Here is a 225-nt window from a genome sequence, read left to right as displayed (position 1 = left end):
TACATAGAATGAAGCACAGAAAAGCTCAAGCACGTGTCTGTACACATGGCCGCCCGCGCCTCTCGCCGTCAGACGTGAGGCGCAAAAATGACGACTTGGATGCAGATTTATGCCAAAAGTTTAACTAACTTGACATCAGTTCTGTTCCACTTCAGGTCTTAGAATTTTGGTTAAGTGAATCTTTAAACCGAGAGCCAGATGGAGAAGATGAACGAGTGATGAAAA

The sequence above is a fragment of the Penaeus monodon genome, chromosome 15, assembly GCF_015228065.2.
Source record: "Penaeus monodon isolate SGIC_2016 chromosome 15, NSTDA_Pmon_1, whole genome shotgun sequence".
NCBI lineage: Eukaryota > Metazoa > Arthropoda > Malacostraca > Decapoda > Penaeidae > Penaeus > Penaeus monodon.
Note: the sequence above shows the minus strand (reverse complement) of the source record.